Source organism: Callithrix jacchus, chromosome 5 (genome assembly GCF_049354715.1).
Source record: "Callithrix jacchus isolate 240 chromosome 5, calJac240_pri, whole genome shotgun sequence".
In the NCBI taxonomy this organism is placed as follows: domain Eukaryota; kingdom Metazoa; phylum Chordata; class Mammalia; order Primates; family Cebidae; genus Callithrix; species Callithrix jacchus.
In genome coordinates this window covers 17,551,741-17,570,852 of record NC_133506.1, presented here as the reverse complement: position 1 = coordinate 17,570,852, position 19,112 = coordinate 17,551,741, and the positions used below count along the sequence as shown (strand labels likewise).

General features: G+C 39.7%; 1 protein-coding gene across 4 annotated transcripts in view; it reads right to left on the bottom strand.

The window, feature by feature from the left end:
• SLX4IP (SLX4 interacting protein) overlaps positions 1-19,112 on the bottom strand; it is a 203,928-nt gene that overhangs the window by 172,602 nt on the left and 12,214 nt on the right. The gene's annotated exons all lie outside the window — the stretch shown is intronic.

Here is a 19,112-nt window from a genome sequence, read left to right as displayed (position 1 = left end):
CATTATGATGTTCTATTAAAAGGTATCCTATGAGATTGCCAAGAAGAAACTTTCCAGCAAAGTCTCTAAATTGTAAAGTACTATCATGTAACTTCTAAGGGAATCTATGCCCCCTTTTCTGACAGCTGTCATGCCCAAGGGTGGGCATAGGCTGTCATGTATTTACTATGTGACACTGCCCCTGTGCCACAGTCGATGAAGCAACCTGAAGCTGCCTCCAGGCCTTCACCACCTCATCAGCACACTGATGCCAGTATGCTGAGACACTCACACTCTCTTATCACAAACTGCCCATTTCAAGTTCTAGTAGTTTGTGTGGGTGTTACTTCCTTCCAAAGAGCCTTGACTAGCAGTTACACTAGTCTAAGCTAGTTATTATGCCTCTAAATAAGACACTAAGTTCCCTTGGGCAACTTTTGAGATCCTCACTTTCTGTTCCCCGAGGATTCTCATCTTATCACTGAAGGAGCTGGACTAACAAGGTCTTTTCAGTGTTAAAATTCTATGCATGACCTCAATACACCAAACTGATGGTGGTCGAGCTGGAGGCTGGAGCAGAGACAGGGATCTGGCTCTGGCCGTCCACAGAATGCAGTGCTTCCAGGGAACTCTGCTGAAAGCCCTGACTTGGATGCTCTCTAGGGATCCTGGCTTAGCCTGGGCAAACAATCTTCCCAGTGAAGAGCAGCTTTACTTGAGCGGCTCCACGTGTTTGCCCAAAGGCGGCAACAGACGGGTATAAGGAGTGTTACTCAAGTCGGGGGACCAGGAAGCTGGGGAAGACAAGACTCTGTCACTGCCCATGGCCTGAACTCACAGCTCCCTGGGGAAAAGCAAACGCTTCCAGCCCTGGATAGAGGCGCCAGAGGGAGACTGAGGAGGTAAGCTACGACGGAGGGATCAGTGGCCGAAAGGCAGTGTCATCCCAGGGAACACCCCCACCACCACTGATTCAGCAGCCCCCTGATTAGATGGAATAAACTGCTTTTAACTTTGGAAGTCTGGCTTCAACTCAGTGGTAAGGGAGGAGAAAAAAAGGAAGTGAACTAGGCGGCTGGCGGAGGTGGAGAGGCTCCAGTCCCAGCCCAGGCCCCCAAGGCCCAGCTGGCCTTCCTTTTGGGGTTAATCTTGATCCTTATTTGACCACAAATGGAAAAAACTCCACAGAGACTTAAACAGAGGACATCAATACCTAAAATAAAGAAGTGGGGGGGAGGGTCTAGAAAGAGAATGGTTCTTAAAAGCAAACTCCAGAGCTGACACTGTATGGGGACTCATCAAGTGGCATTAATGACTCCCACGAAGTTAGGGCTTTGTATATATCTGCATAGCTATGTTATGTGATCTCTCAATATTATTTTAGACTGAAGAGTATCTTGTTCAGAACTATGAGCTTTTGTAAGAAGCTCCTTCTTACTTGACAACTTGAAATACTGTTAGACCAGCAGACCATTTATAAGATTTTAAACAGGACTAATCAGAATTCTGGCAGCTTTGGCCAGGCATGGTGGTTTGTGGCTGTAAACCTAGCACTTTGGGAGGCCAAGGCCGGTGGATCACCTGAGTTCAGGAGTTCAAGACCAGCCTGAGGCCAGGCGCAGTGGCTCACACCTGTAATCCCAGCACTTTGGGAGGCTGAGGTAGGTGGGTCATGTGAAGACAGGAGTTTGAGACCAGCCTGGCCAACATGGTGAAACCCCATCTCTACTAAAAATACAAAAATTACCTGGGCATGGTGGTATGTGTCTGTAATCCCAGCTACTTGGGAGGCTGAGGCAGGAGAATTGCCTGAACCTGTGAGGCGGAGGTTGCAGTGAGCCAAGATCACGTCACTGCACACCAGCCTGGTGACAGAGCAAGACTCTGTTAAAAAAAAAAAAAAAGACCAGCCTGGCCAACATGGGAAACCCCATTTCTACTAAACATTTCTTAAAAATTAGCCAGGCTACTCTGGAGGGTGAGGCAGGAGAATCACTTGAACTTGGGAGGTAAAGTTTGCAGTGAGCCGAGATTACACCACTGCATTCCAGCCTAGGTGACAGAGCAAGACTCTGTCTTAAAAAACAAACAACCCACAAAAAAAAGCACAGAACTCTGGAAGCTTTAAGAAGAACTGTGAAATAAGCTGTTTTAAGACACACTCTGGCAGAAAAATATTAATCACAATGATTATCAATATTTATAGCAAGGAAGATAAATATTATTGATAATGCCTAATACCTAGTAAACTGATTATCTGGTGTTGTTCTAAATACTTTATATGCATTATTTCATTTAACCCTCTCAATAACCAGTATGATAAAATTACTGCAAGGAGTGTGGGAGATACTAATGCTGCTGGTCCACGGAACACACTTTGAAAACCAGTGCTTTAGAGACAACAGAGCCTTTCTTTTCTCCTGCTGCCCTTAGTTGCTGAGTTTTCTGACCCCAATGGTTTCAACCATTTAGTCTGTGAGTAGACGTGCATGCCCAGTCTCATCTATCAGGCCTGGTTCACAAGCTAAGTACCACCACAGTGTAAAACAGCCAGACCAAATGCTAGCCATCCCCCACAGCTATTTCCTTCTTCCAGACAAAAGTCACTAGCAATGCCAAATAACTCAGCTGTTCACAGACCAAAATGCATTTTTCAAATTAAGTTATTTTTAAGCCTGTTTTCTTAATAGCAACAATGTTCCAAAGATAATTTATAAAACCAAAACAGATAAACAAACTTAAGAGTTTTATTTGAACTCCTGGTCTTAGAAAAATATGCCAGCATCTGCAAAACACAATTAAACACCTAAACATTTTTATATTTGAATGAAACAAACAAACAAAAACCCTCAATTAATATCTCTAACTATTGTTGGCTTTAAAATGGCTCTGTCGGGTAACAAAGAAGGGAAAATGGATGGGTGCTAACAACCCCTGGGTTGTTACTCTGGGCTAAGATGGACAATTATCATTTAAGTGAGTTAACATTAACCCTATTTAATTAACTATTATTTAACAGACGTGTACACAAGCTCAGAAAGACTCAAGTCACCTTCCAAGGTGCTGGTCAATCTTAAGGCCTTGATTCAAACCCAGGCTTTTCTGCCTCCAACAGCCAAATCATTTCCATTATACCATGAACACAAAAATTCCTTAAATAAAACTGTACAGTATTACAGAAATGTAGAGCTTGACAGGTCTTCTGAAACTCCCTAATTCAACATCTCATTTGATAGATAGGAAAACTGTAATAAACAATTTCCAAAGATGGCCACCAACAATTTCTTCCCTCCTCTGGATGTGCACTGCTCCTTCCATCAAGGGATAGCACGATTTCCTCTCCTCTTGACCTTGTGATTTGCTGACCAATAGAATACAGTGGAAATAACAGTGTGCCAGTTCCAGAGGCAGTCCTTAGGAAGCCTTGCAGCTTCCACTTCCATGTGCTCTGGGAAAGCCAGACGCCATGTTGTAAGGGAGCTTAAGCCAGATTACTGAGTGATGAGACACCTTGTGAAGAGACAGGGTATCACTGAGAAGAAATAAACATGTGAGTGAAGTCTTCAAGAGCTTTGTAGCCCAGTCAGTAACCAAATGCAACTGAGTGACTGACCCCAGCCAAAGACAAAGCAGAAAAACTGCCCAGCTGGATTTTCTGACCCACTGAAATGTGAGAATAGTGGGGCTTCTTTGTCACATAGTTACAGATAACAAAAACAAGAGCTTAGCTGACTTGTCCCTAGATAGGAATCAATAGCAAGGACTAAAATCTAACACTCCTAACTTCTAATCCTGACCGTCTGCCACTGTAACTCAAAGTATAAACTGATTAATAAATAGGGCACCCAACAGACTGACTGACCTATAGCTTTGCCACAACATCCCATTCAGAAACATAACTGAAAAAAATTACTGGGCTCATTTGGTGATAACCCAGCTATGCTGGGTGCTCTGGTATCTCTGTTTCACTAACCTTTAGTAATGTAGGTTTGACACATTAATTTCTCATTGCAAACTCCCTGAGGTTGGAGATGGGCAATCATCAGCCTCATCTATGTCTATAGTGCCTAATCCAGGGCCTTGCATGATGAGGATAAATAAAGATTTGCTAATTGAGCCCTCACATATGAAAAGAATTAGACTACTCCTCACTCCCAAGAATTATGAGACCAGGAACAAATAAGAAGTCAAGGCCAAGTCCCTCAAATACTATACAGCATGTCACTGAAAAGTAATAAAATAATTACTGACAGCCCAAGACATGCATAAAATGTTATTTTCCCACTTTCACAGCATTATCTTTTATAATTAATTTGATATCCAAAAGAAACCCTGTAAAACAGGCACTGCTGTTACTCCTATCTTATAGCTGAAGAAATAGATGCTCAGAAGGGTAATAAAATTCACTCAAATCATCCAATTTTCATAAGTGAAACCACAACATGAATTCAAGAATCCTGATTAAAAGTCTGATATTTTAATCTTCCAGAATCCTTTCCTCAAAAACTTGATGATCTAAATTTCAAGAAGTACTGTCAAAGAACCTAGAGTAAAATGAATAGATTACAGAGAACCATAAAAATTTAGAACCAGACATGATCTCAATACTAATCTGTAACATATGGTGAATTTTACAGGTAATAAGGAGCTGGATACTAGAGCTGGTACATACCTCACCAGAATCTAAATAATGCTCTTCCACTGTGGAACAAACAGCCTAACACACTTTTTTCACCTCATATTACGCTTGCCAAAATATAGCACAAGTGTGTGCATGTGTGTATGTGTGTGTGTAAAGTAACTATTAATAATATGGTATTTCCAGCAGTCTTAAAATCAGTGTTTTTTGTCACATGACACTCACATGGGACAAAGTGACACATACAGAGGCCTAGCTTCCTGGATTACTTAATCATGGATATTCCAAGAGTCTGCTACTAGAGAAGTATCTCAAAGGACAATAAGCAAACACTGTGTATCTTTACATTAGCTGGCTAATGACGACTACACTACTGCACACTTAGGCCATTTCAGTGGAATGTCATTTCCATGGAATTCTCTGGGACTGTAAACTGCAAGGACACTCTCAATGCCTACCCCATCCCTCACTTTCTCAACCAAGCATCCCCCAAACTGACAGTAATGAGAGCAAAAAGGAAAGGTGAGTCAGATGAGCAGTAACGGTAATAATACTATGACTTCAAGGGTTTCTTCCCAGACCTGATTGGCCTCCCCACCGAGCCTTTACTGCTGGAACCAGGGCTGAGCTGGGGTCCCAAAGCTTTCCAAGGACAGAGAACATCCTTACTCTCTGACCATCATTTCCAGGTTCCTAAATCTGGAAAGGAAGCACTCAAGAGGCAGTCTTGTGTCACTCTGGAAATGCTTACCCTGGGGCCACTTTGGTTTTCGTTGTCGGGACTGTTTTCCCTCTGTGTTTGGTGGTGGTACATCCTAGTGAGGAGAACTCTATGGCAGAAGCAATCTAAACATACACATGCATTACAGGCTAGGGATGCAAGTGTGCACACATAACCACCAGGCAAACAAACAGGCATTTAGGATGTCATAGTAACTTAGGCACGAGCCAGAGCCAACGACTGTAAAAGCACTTCAGTTGCTGTGATTCTTTAGATCACAGTGGGAAGATACTTGGGAAAACATGGAACAATGATGCCCCCTACAGCCCTCAGAGAGAATCCAAGGTGCTTACCGAGTTCATCTAGTTGGTAAGAGATCTTGAGTTTACTTTTCTGATAAGAATTAATTACTTTTACTTTTCAGTAAGAATTAATTTTTTACACTAGAATCAGTAATAAAAGCACATGCTTTGTATGTATGTTGGAAAAAAATTAAAAGAAGTAGTCAAGGTCAAACACGAAGAAATTAATTAAAATAAAATAATGTCCAGACAATAAAAACCATTATACTGAAACATTTTACTTTTCTGACGGATATAGAAACAAATTCTATGAACTGTCACATTGATTATTAGCGGAGCTATTTTCTTTTCTTTTTTTTTGAGACAGTCTCGCTCTATTGCCAGGCGCCACGCCAGGCTGGAATGCAGTGGCGTGATCTCGGCTCACTGCAACCTCCGCCTCCCGGGTTCAAGCAATTCTCCTGCCTCAGCCTACCAAGTAGCTGGGACTATAGGCGCACACCACCATGCCCAGCTAATTTTTGTATTTTTAGTAGAGACAGGGTTTTACCGTGTTGGCCAGGATGGTCTCCATCTCTTGACCTAGTGATTCACCTGCCTCGGCCTCCCAAAGTGCTGGGATTACAGGCATGAGCCAATGCGCCCGGCCAGCAGTGCTATTTTCAAAAAAATTATTAAAAAATATTTTCAGGCTGGGAGCAGTGGCTCACATCTGTAATCCCAGCACTTTGGGAGGCTGAGGCAGGCAATCACCTGAGGTCAGGGGTTAAAGTCTGGCCTGGCCAACATAGTGAAACTTCATCTCTATTGAAAATACAAAAATTAGCTGAGTGTGGTGGGAGCAATCTGTAATCTCAGCTACTTGGGAAGCTGAGGGAAGAGAAGCACTTGAACCGGGAGGCAAAGGTTGCAGTGATCTGAGATTGTGTCATTGCATTCCAGCCTGTGCAACAGGAACGAAACTCCATTTCAAAAAAAAAAAAAATTTTTTTTTCTAAGTGTAACTGTGGACTCCTAAAAGGAAAAATAGGTGGAGATGAATTTTTTTCAAAAAAATAAATATACCACAGATTGGAGATTACAACATTCCCTGACTGGAACTGAAAAAAAGACCAGTAAGAAATGATTCAAAGCTGGAGTGATTTCCCTGTTTTCTATGATCCATGATGAAAGAAACTTCTCATCTTTGGGACAAGGAAAGTGGAGGGTACTGGGTACCTCAAAAATGCTTTAGATAACACCTGACCAACCCACTGCCTAGGGCGGCTTTGAACGCAGCCCAACACAAATTTGTAAACTCTCTAAAAAAATTACGAGGTTTGTGTGTGTGTGTGTGTGTGTGTGTGTGTGTGTGTGTTTAAAAGCTCGTCAGCTATTGTTAGTGTAACTGTATTTTATGTGCAGCCCAAGACAATCATTCTTTCAGTGTGGCCCAGGAAAGCCCAAATATTGGACACCCCTGATTTAGACTATTCAAGGCCTGTGCAGATACAAAAGGAGCAAAAGATAAGTCCTCCTTCCCAGGGTATGTGGCTAGGCATAATGTATATAAAACCATATGTATATCATCTCAAGATGAGGTTCTTAGGAAAGAAGAGAAATTGGAAATATATAAAAAACATAAACTGCACATAACAGTCAAACCCACAGCAAGAGAGAAATCAACACGGGAAAAGTTTAGACGTGTAACAAAGACAAAGTGAGTCATTCGCTGGTCAAGCTTGGAAAAAGCCGATGGGTGCGGACCAAAGAAGAAAAGGTGAGATAGCCAGTAGAGAGAAAACCACACCAAGGCCAGATGACTGCGGGAAACGCAAATACGTCAGTTCACAGGAATAGGTGGGCCATGTTCCCCAGTTCCAAGATTAAAAAACATGGGTCCAAGTTAAAAAGGAAGGAGAGAGTAATTATCAGAATGCCTTAAGTCTAGCTGGAGAATGTAGATTAGATCCAATTAAACAAAAAGAATTACCCTGATCACCTAAGCAAGGAAGTAACATTATGAACATGATGTTAAGAAAACATTACCCTGGCACTTGTCTAGATGAATTAGAATGCTAAGAGAAGAGGGGCACAGAGGGTCCTTGTTGATTAACATGGACAAATAAACAACAAGGACAATAAAGGCTTGGATGTGAAAGAGGAGTAAATTCAAGATGCTCTGCAGAGCAGAAATGCATTTAGTAAGTGACTAAAGAATGAAGGACAAGCAGACATCATTTGGCAAGCCCAGGGTGTGTGAAGGTAGCATCAGACACTTTCAAAGCAAAATTCAGCTTAGAGGAAAGCTATGATAAACTCAGTTTTGTTGAGGTTTTAGTGATCAATGTAGGCAGAAACTTCTTGGAGCAGGTGGAAAGTTGAGACTAAAAAGGAGGACGAAGCCAGAGCTGTATTTACACATTTTTTAGTCATCCAAAAAAACAACAGACTAGTTTATCTGTTATCGCATGAGGAAAGGACTGGGAAAATGAAGCCTAGAAAACTGGGTGTCTGGCCAGAAAGGCAGAGAGAACACTTAGAAAAAGAAATTTCATTTCAAGTCCAAGAATTTTGTTTCAAAGTCATCAACTCTCAGAGGAGATGCCCAACAGTGTGAGAAAGTACCTACAAGCTTAAAGCCTGAGGTAAAACACATTGGGTGACTGCTGGTGAACTTTTATTAATTATATTTCAATTCATTCACGAAAGCAGCACATATTTACTTGAATCGCATGGGCAACGTAATAGAACAGATGACACTGAATGTTAAAAAGCATCTTATGTTAGTTTGGGCAAATCACCAACCACTCTGCAAACTCTCATTGACCCTGTCTTTAAAACATACAGCCTTTACAAGGAATACATGAAATTAAGCAGAAACTGGAAGATGCAGATGTTAAGTTTCAGGAGAAGAACTATAGCGGTACTTTTTTCACTTTAAAAGTTTCACAGAGACAAATCTCTGTAAAAGCATTCTTAGAGACAAAGGTTGCACACTCCAAGATTTCTTCCAGTAAGGCATATAACCATTTAAAACGTTTGTGATGTCTTCTGTTAAAAGCACTTCAGTATTATTCTTTCTTAAAATGTGTAGAAAAATCAGTGCCTAGGATTCAATTGATATTAAAATAATTGCATAAATCTTTTCAATGTGATACACAATATCAATGCAGCCATTTTTAAATGAGCACTGATAAAGAAGTCAGTACCATTTTCCCATTTAAGCAGACTAAAAAACCTAGGACACAGGATTTAAGTGATTCCTTGAGGCAAACTAGCAAGACAAAAGCCTAGTGATTCCCATTTACTATTCAACTGTCTCTTTCTCTGTGAGCTTAAAGAGCTTCTCTAAACTTTTACTATAAAGGGGAAATCATCATCAATTCTTAGGCCTATTTCTCTTTTGTTGTGGTGTTCTAAGGAATTCGAAGACTAAGGTTAACTGAAATTCAGAGCAGAACATAAAACTATAATTGGTCCAAAAGAGTGGAAAGAAAAACACTGATAGTAAAGATGCAGGGAGGTTTTTTTTTTTAATAAAATATCTCCTTTCCTCCTAAATATTAATAAAACCTTAAATCTTTTACTTTAGATTTAGAAAATGACTCAAGCTTCCTACCCCTAAATTCCAGCCCTCCCCTCTCCCAGAATAAAAGGTAGACAACCCCATCAACAGCAAAAAAAAAAGCTTTTAGCCTCCTGGAATGGGTGGGAAGAAAGAGGAGGGGATCATTACACATTCCCTGTAGAAGACAAAGCCAGATGCACATTCCAGAGAAATCTGGCGGGTCCGAATTTTTCCTTAAATACAGACTGGCCTGTCACTAAGCCAGGCTCTGTAATCTTCCCAGGCTGCCACTGCTAGGGAAGCCAGGAATCCCTTCTAATTAATCAAGCCCTCCCAACAAAAATTTTCCCACCCACAATAAAGTAGGATGGGGGGAAGGGAAGGAGCAGAGAAAGCTCTGTAGCCAAAAGAATTCTAGACTTTAGTGTAATACCTAACTAATCCAAGAAAACAGATGCAGGAAGCAGAGGAAATGATCTACAGAGACACACAATGAGGTAGGAAACTTTCACAGCACTGCTCCGCTGGGACCCAAAATTTAAATTCAAACTCATAAGATATAATTATTATTGAGAATGAGTTTGGCAACATTCTATAATTTTTCAAATGCCTCTAAGGCAGGAGGTGGACACATAAACTTTCCTGAGGTAGACACCATATGTATCACTTGACACTTATAACAATAATTTGTTATTTAAATTTCTTTTTTTAACCAAAGTCTTGTTTTAATGGATAAACATTCATGATTATTACATTATGTGTCCAGGTCTATTTCTTGCAAAGGAAATGGCTTTCCCTTGGCCTTGCTAATTTAGCCCACACTTGCAGCCAGTTTAACCTAAGGTAACTTCATTGAATGCTTATTCTGATAAGGTACAAGGAGGTAGGAGTACCAAGGATATAGTGATTTAGATCTGTGCTGGCCAATACAGCTGATACTAGCCACCTGTGCATATGAGCATTTGAAATGCAGCTAACAGGAAATTGAGATGTGCTGTAAAAGATATATTTGTAAGCTGGGTGCAGTGGCTCACGCCTGTAATCCCAGCACTTTGGGAGGCAGAGGCAGGCCGATCACAAGGTTAAGAGATCAAGACCATCCTGGCCAACATGGTGAAACCTCATCTCTACTAAAAAATACAAAAATTAGCTGGGTGTGGTGGCGTGCGCCTGTAGTCCCAGCTACTCGGGAAGCTGAGGCAGGAGAATCACTTGAACCCGGGAGGGGGAGTTGCAGTGAGCCAGGTTCGTGCCACTGCACTCCAGCCTGGCAACAGAGTGAGACTCCGTCTCAAAAAAAAAAAAAAAAAAAAAAAAAAGATATTTTTGTATATATAGTCTATACATAAATCAGTGTGTGTGAGTGTGTTTATTTTAGACTTTGCAGGCAGTAAGGTCTTTGTTGCAACTACTCAACCCTCCACTCCACTGTAGCATAAAAGCAGCCAGAGACAATATATAAACAAGTGGGAGTGGCTGGATTCCAGTAAAACATTATTTACAAAAGCAAGCAGCTGGTATATGAGCTGTAATTTGCAGATCTCTGGTCTAGATCTTTTCCCTACCCTAAAGAGTTTATTATTTTGAAATTTTAAAACACTAGGGTGTGTGCAAAGCTTGGGTTTAAGATTACTATGAAGGCTTGGGGAGACTAACTTGCTGCTATCACTTCTTTCAGTTAAAATAAGAGTCACTCACTCTTACAGGACATACCTCCCTGTTACAAGCTGCAGTAGGCCAGAAGTCTGCAGATCCTGAAAGTTATACTTCCAAGGATTCCCACCTCAGGCACTACTGCCATTTCCTGGAAGTCTGGCCTAAGAGGCAATTATAAGAAAGAGTTCAAGAGCCAGCTGCGGTAATGCTGTCGTAGTCCCAGCTACTTAGGAGGCTGAGTCGGCAGGATAGTTTGAGCCCAGGAGTTCATGTTCAGCCTGGGCAACATAAGGAGATCCTGTCTCTAACAGTGATTTAAAAGAAAGAATTCAAGGCCAGACCACTGCAGTTAAAAAGAAAAAAGTAGTATTCACATGCAGGAAGGTCAGAAAATCTTTCTTTGCTTGAAGAAGGGTAAGAAGTTTGCTGAATCATTAATGCCATTCCAACAGCAGTCTTGGAATAAACAACCCAGATCAAGTGGCAAACTACTTGGTGTTTATCCATTTTTCTGTTACTTTGAAATTCTGCTGTATCCAAGTACTTTTCAATCCAGTCAAAAGTGGCTGCATCTCTATGAAAAATTTTCATAAGTTAACTAATTCCTTTTACATTTTATTTATTATTATTTTTTAATTTAGAGATGAGGTCTCACTATATTGCTCAGGCTCATTTCTAATTCCTAGCCTCAAATGATCCTCCCACCTGGGCCTTCTGAAGTGCAAGGACTATAGATGTGAACCACTGCACCCAGCCTACATTTTATTTATACACTTAATTTTTATATCAACGCATAGACACGTATTAAAATTATATATCAAAATAAGGTCTCAAGCTGGGTGTAGTGTTGCACATCTCTAGTCCCAGCTACTCAGGAGGCTGAGGCAGGAGATTTGTTTGAGCCCTGTAGTTCAAGACCGGACTGGGCAGCATAAGGAGACCCCATCTTTCAAACAAACAAACAAAATGGCCTCTTCTGCTCCATCCAGCCCCCTCTCTCACTCCAGTTCTCACTCACCAAGGGAATCCACACTGAAACTTAGCTTTATAATCTGGTAATTTGCCAACATATTTCTAAACACTATGTTTATCCCACAAATAATGTCTTACTACTTCAGTTTTACATACTATATGTGGAAAATGAGGACTTAATCCTTACACTCACATCCCACATGTCTCCTTCCCTGGCCTTCCAAAACTTGGAGTTCACAATATTATGAAATGTACCTTCTGTTCAAAGCTGAACGATACAGGAGGATCACTTAAGCCTGGAGTTCAAGACTGCCGTGAGTTATGATGGTGCCATTGAATTCCAGACTGAGCAAAAGGGCAAGACTCCATCTCTATGACATCAACAGCAAAAAGCTGTATGCTCAGCTTACTATGCTTAATTTCTTATCTTGCACAATCTTTTGTTTACTGAGAGTTGAGGGTTGCATCATTTTTCTTTTGTTTATTTTCTATATTCCTATGACTAAATCATTCCCATGCTCCCCCCAAAATACCCTCTCTTCTCAATGTGTTTAAATACATGAGGTATTTCATTCCTTTCATTTTTTGTTAGAGAAATCCTTCATGCAACCCTCTGTCTTCTTCCAATAGGACTGGTTACTTTGGTTGTGCCTCAGAAACCAATACCCAGAAATATTACACTTTGACATGTTAAACTAAAAAAGTGGCAGCAAGGTCTCTGACCTCCTCTCCTCCTTCCCTCAATCTGTGGTCTCTCCCAAAGCACAAGATGAGGCTGTTAGCCAAAGCTCCATTATCTACCCAGAAACTGGACACCCAAAGACAAACATGATTGCCTTCCATCCCTTCCCTGAAATTATCTATAGCAGAAAAGAAGACTGAAGAACACAACCACACAGTGGACAGGCATTTTCACTAGATAATATCTGCTTCTTGGCACATTCAGATTCTAAAGAGAATCATTTACAAGTTAATTTCTGTCTCCCAGGTCCATTCATTTTCCCTAAAAATCATTTACCCCTATATCTCCCAGTTCTCTCTCCCCATTGAAGAGGATTTTAAGGGTCAATCATCTAGCCCTTTGGGTTTTGGTTTGTTGTTGCTGTTTTTAGAGACAGGGTCTCTCTATGTTGCCCAGGCTAAACTCAAACTCCTTGGCTCAGGCAAATCTTCTGCCTCAGCCTCCCTAAAAGGCTGGGACTACAGGCATATGCCATCACGACCAGCTTTTGAGTGTTCATATTTTGTATAACTCCCCTGCACTTGTGGGCACATAATAAATTTGTTTCACTTTCCTTAGTTAACTTAGTCTTTTGTTACAGGGTTGCCGGCTGTGACCCTTTATGATGAGGGGGAAAGGATCACCCCCTTTTTCAGTCTTATACTTTCTAGGCAAAATACATCGTAATCATCAAGGAATTTGGTTAGGCTCTCACCTGTCTGGCTCCCTATTTCCTGGATTCCATATTCAATTCTTTCTCTGTTTATTCTCCTATTTTGGAAGACCACATCCTTTCTACAACAGTATGTATCAGAAGGGAACTTTTCTACACTTGGCATCCTAAAAATTTTTCTGTTCCACCCTGTGACTGAAAGTTGGACTAAAGGGAATTCTTGGTTGGAAACCATTTTTTCTAAAATATTAAAGGTACTGTTCCACTGTCTCCTAGTTATTGCTGTTGAGAAGGCTGTTCCGATTCTTGATCCTCTGTATGTGACCTGTTTGCTTTTTAAGTTCTTCTCTAAATTCCTAGTGTTCTAAAATTTTAGAATGATAAGCCTTAGCACTTCTGTTTTTCATTGACTTTATTGTGTACTCACTCACAGCTCTTTCAAACAGGAATTTCATATCTCCACTTCTAGTAAATTTGATTGTATTAATTTTTACATAATTTCTTCTCAACCAATTTTTTTATTTTTCTTTCTAGTATTCCAATTTTTCATATCAAGACTAGCACCCTGATTTTCTTGTGGTTTTCTCCCAAATTTTTTTATTGATTATCTTTTTCTACTTTCTGGGCAATGTTCCTTGGTGTTTGTCCCATACTTTACTGAATTTTTATTTATATTATGTTTTTAACTTATAAGAGCTCTTTCCTGTTCTTGGGAATTTCTCTAGTTCATAACATCTTAATCTTGTTTTGTATATATGTAATTGCTTCTTTTTTCGCTTGGAGGAAGCAAATTATAGTGTAGTTCAAGTCTTCTCTGACTCCCTAACATCTCCCTGATCTTTAGAGTTTGTTGATTCGCTGCATTTTCTTGTTCTCATATTCTAAGTCCTCCTTAAATCTGCACAGATACTCTTCTGTGTATTCATAATTTTTAAAAAAAGAATGGTGATTGGAAATTTTTATTTTCCTTATTGACTGATGGGCGTTGGAAATCCCGTATGAACCCAGCTATTTGGTTGGGAGATCCCAAATAACGGCTATGCTATCATCAGATAAGCAGACTTTAGGTTAAGAAGAATGACTAGAGATAAAAAGAGACACTTCACAGTGATTAAGGGCTTATTTCAACAGATACAACAATTACAAATCTGCACACACCTACTAACACAGTCTCAAAATATGCAAAGCAAAAATCAAAAGTAAAAGGAGAATTATATAAATTTAAAATCATAGTGAAGATTTTAATGCACGTCTCAACAAACAAATTAACAAAAATATTAGTAAACATATACAATTCACAAACCAGACCCAAGTTACTATATCTAGTTCACTGCACCCAGACAACCATCACATTTTCAAGTGCTTATGGAACATTTACCAAAAAGGACAGAGGTATTGCGCTAAACATCAATAACACAATGATTATTAGAAAATCTGCAAATACTTAGAAACTAAACAGTACATATTTAAAAAGCCATTGGATCAAAAACAAAATCACAATGAACACTAGAAATTAGCTTCACCTGAGTGATAACAAAATCCCTACGTTAACTGCATCCCTATCAAAACGTGAAGGATACAATTAAAGTAGGAAATGTTAAAGGAAATTTATAACTTTAAAAGTACATGCATCTTCAGAAAAGAAGGCTCTAAACCAAAAATTTAAGCTTTCACCTTAAGAAGCTGGAAAAGAGTACATTTACCCAAAGAAATTAGAAGTAAGGAAATAATAAAGAAAGAAGGAAATAAAAAAGAAAATGAAATACCATCGTACTACAGGACAAAATAATCCAAAGTCAAAACTAGGTTCTCGGAAAAGACTAATGAAATTAATAAGCCCCTAACAGTACTCATCAATAATCATCCCTTTGGAAGGTTCAAGCTTGGCTGTCAGAATATCTGGAAGCAGGATCTAAGAGCCAGGAAGGCTCTAGAGGTATAAATAATGCCCTAGAGGTATAAAGGAAAAAGGAGAGTTGAGAATGAACTCATTACAGTTGGTTAAGCCAGTCGTTGTGAAGGACTTCAACTTACAGTTGTGTATCCCTTTAGCACATAATACAATGTTTGACACATACATGTGCAATTTTTATATATCTACTTTTAACACTTTCTGGTTTATATGGGCTAGTTTGTCCATAACTAAAACTATAAATTTATTGGAGAAGAAGCTATTCAATTGAGCTTTTTACTTAATTCCCCCAGGAAATTCCGACCTTCATGAAACTACAACTAAAAAAATCTCTGCTTATTGACCAAGGAAAGCAACATGGAAACTTGCTATTCACCCAGGACCTTGGGAGGCCAGGAGGGGGAATGGAGAACAGCAAGGAAGTGAGAGAGTGTTTGCAAATTACAAAAAAACACCATGCTTGTGCCAGACTCTGTTGTGAGTTCTAAAGTTATTCTATCCACAAGGTAGTAGAATCCCAAGCCATGAAATTAATATAAAATCTGATCCAAAATGACTCAAGTGTTAATGGCTCTAGCAGAAGTAAACTTAAAACTGTTCAAGTACTCTGCAGGACTCATAAGTCTTTCCACCTGTGTGCGTGTGTGTGTGCGTGTGTGTGTGTGTGTGTAAGACGTCATTGAAAATGAATGCACAATTAAAACTTATAAATACATTAACAATCCAGCAATTTCAATGACCAATTTATTCCACACTTAATAAATAACAGTGAAAATAGAAGAACAATCTAAGACACTATAAAATAAATCATTTTAAAATTATTAAAAGGAGAAAATTGAAATAAATTTTTAAAACTAGGGAAAGAAAGTATATAGAAAAAGTGCCAATAGAATTTGAATTTTTAAAATATAAACAAATATAAATTCTTAAATAAAAAATGCAGTCACTTAAAGTAAACAGAGTAGAGAGAAGATTAAATATAGACAAGTTGATTTTAGTGAAGTGAAAGAGGTCTCATTAAAAAGCATTTCGGACCAGGCACAGCAGCTCATGCCTATAATCCCAACATTTTAGGAGGTCAAGGCAGGAGGATCACTTGAACCCAGGAGTTTCAGACCAGGCTGGGCAACATGGTGAGACTCCACCTCTACAAAAAATAAAAAATAAAAAAAAGTTAGCTGGGAGTGGTGGTGCATGCCTGTAGCCCCAGCTACTCAGGAGGCTGAGGCAGGAGGACTGCTTAAGCCCAGGAGGTCAAGGCTGAAGTGAGCCATATTCACACCACTGCACCCCAGCCTGGGTAACTGAGATCCTGTTTCAGAGAGAGAAAAAAGCACTCTGAATGCAGTAAGGAAAAGAAAAAGAGGGAAAGACAATTGGCCACTGGCCATGCGGCACTCACTCAAGACTTCAGGAGCAGTGTTAACTAGAGAAAGCATATCTACAACATCAGTAGCTGGTGTGCAGGTCTCCTGCTGCCCACAATACCCTGGGACAGAGCACAGAAATCTGGCAAAACTTGATGTCAGATATTTAAAAAGGGATCCCCAGGCTTGAGTCATGAAGCTTTTAAGTAAGGTGCATGATTAGAGAAGCACTGGCACCTAGCCTGTCAGAGGCAGAAATACAATCACGAAGTGATGTGCAGAACCTTCAATATGATGTGTCAGAACCCTGTCCCTATTCTGCTAGCCTGATACTCACGGTTAAGGCAACTCTCCTGCCTGCCATGATCTGGAAGCTTTGTTCTAAGCCTTGCACATATCACCATAAGATGGGATAATATGGTAGCAAAATATGCCACTTCCATGTGTATGGCTTGGGTATCCACAGACTCATCTGTGGCATAATTAGGGGCCTCAGGTCCAAGCTTCATGGTTGACCAGGATGGACTGCCCTACTTGGCCATAGCCAGTTTCAACAGAGCTTTGCAAGAGGCTTAGCCCTTTTCTGAGCCGACAGGTAAGAGGGGTTCAGACTTGGACAAATTAACCTCACTCTTCCAGCATGTAATAAACAGTCATATAAGACTATCCGACAAACTTCAAATAAAAGTTATCTCTAAGAAGAGAACAGAGAGATTAGGAGAGGCAGAGAAAATGGTAGAGCGTTTTCCAAAACTGATGACTTGAGTCTTCAAATTGAAGGCATTCATTGCATCCCAAGCCAGATTAATAAAAACAAGACTGTAACTAGAGATTTCATAGTGAAACTATAGAATAGCAAAGCCAAAAATAAATCTTATGAGCAACCAGACAAGCAGGATAACCAAAAAAGGATTCAGATCAGGCTAACAGTGAACTTCTGAGATGAGTAATCTCCATAGATGCACCCTAACAATTCTCCCAAGCCCTGTGAGAAAATGCTGCTTCTTAATTCAACAGTGCAGCTTCCACTGAGTCTAGACCAACCCTGTGAATGCTCTAATCAATAGAAGACCACCGAAGTGGCATCTGAGATGTGTGCATCTAGGCCTTCAGAAGACTGAAAAATTACATTTTTTTCATTGTGCAAGTCTTGTCCTAAGACGCCACCCCTCAAAACTCAGCCACCAGGCTAGATTGCCAAACCACACAGAACAGGCACCTGGATGAGAACTGAAGGACAACAATTAATAGATCCAGAGGAGATTCCAACCAAAGCCAGCATCAACTGCCGCCGAGCATGCCATCTTTCATGTTCCACCTAAGTTGAGTCCCTAAGTAGAACCGCAGCCCCAGTCAACGTCAAAAGGAAAAACTACTCAACTGATGCTAGACAACCTACAGAATCAGGAGATTCTAAAAGGATTGCTGTTTCAAGCCACTAAGTTTTAAGGTGGATTTTAAGCATCAGTAGCTAATAAAAACATTTCTCAGCAGTAATAACAGATACTGGAAGACAATAAAAAAGTATCTTTAAAGTGCTGATGGAAAATAATGCTCAACCTAGAATTCTAAAACCAACTAAATATCTTTCTAGGGTAAGACCAAAATTCATTTTTAGACATATAAATTGTGAAAGTTCATCACTTATATGCCTTCACAGAAAGAAATAGCAAAGAACATATGAATACAAGAAACAACTGAAAAAAATAAAATTTATAAATATGTTAGTAAATCCAAATAAGCACTGACTTGATTAAAAATAAGACAGAACTATAATATTAAATAGTATCTAATCTGGCAAACTAGCTATTATAATTTATATTTTGATGTTTTGAACTTCCACTTATGGTAACACTTGCATACAGAAACTGTCCTAAAGAAACACCAACATATATGAAAGCATCTCCAAGATCTTGTACTCACTATCAGTTCTTCTCTTCTCCTTCCCCACTACCCCTCACACAGGAGCCTTCCATCTATCCACACCTGAGAAGGTCTCAACCCCAGCTTTCAAGGAACGAAGAAGGGATATTTATAAGAGGAAAATGAAAGAGGGCAACCAGGCAAGATAACTCTCCTGGTATTCACCCACGCAGAGAATTTGCTGCTTACTTCTTTTACTTCTACCTTTCATTTGCTTTGACATAATCAGAAATCACGCCATGGACATGGAATGTGAATGATGATTTTTAGTAGTAAAGACCACGTGATGACCAAAAAGCATCTTTAAAAGACAAAGCAAGGAACTCCTCATAACCATTTGAACCTTTTCTCCCCCATCTCATTCTCAAAATACAGATTTTCAATATCACTACTTAAAATTTTCAGAGCCCCCAAAACACCAAAAGCAATTGCAACAAAAGGAAAAATTGACAAATTGGATCAAATGAAACTAAAGAGCTTCTGCATAGCAAAAGAAACTATCATCAGAGTGAGTAACAACCTACAGAATGGGAGAAAATATCTGCAAGCTATCCATTTGACAAAGGTCTAATATCCAGAGTCTACAAGGAGCTTAATCAAATTTACAAGTAAAAAGCAAATGACGGCATTAAAAAGTGGGCAAAGGACATAAACAGACACTTTGGAAAAGAGGACATTCATGTAGCCAGCAAATATA